We start from the raw sequence: 210 nt of genomic DNA, 5'->3' as shown, positions 1-210 counted from the left end.
AGAGGGAGTTGGTGGATCCCTTTGCTTACGTGGAGTGTCTCCTCGGCTATACGTACACTGCTGCTGCTGCCAGTGCATGCAGTATACCACGATGTGGGGTGTCTCTACATCCTTCGGGGCTTTCTCCCGCCGCCAGCAGCAAAGCTGCAGCAGCTGCTGCTGTCTCCGTATTATAATAAAAATGAGTGTTTTATAAGGGGGTTGATGCAA

This window comes from Eimeria mitis, genomic scaffold (assembly GCF_000499745.2).
Source record: "Eimeria mitis Houghton genomic scaffold, Emh_scaff3470, whole genome shotgun sequence".
In the NCBI taxonomy this organism is placed as follows: Eukaryota; Apicomplexa; class Conoidasida; order Eucoccidiorida; family Eimeriidae; genus Eimeria; species Eimeria mitis.
Note: the sequence above shows the minus strand (reverse complement) of the source record.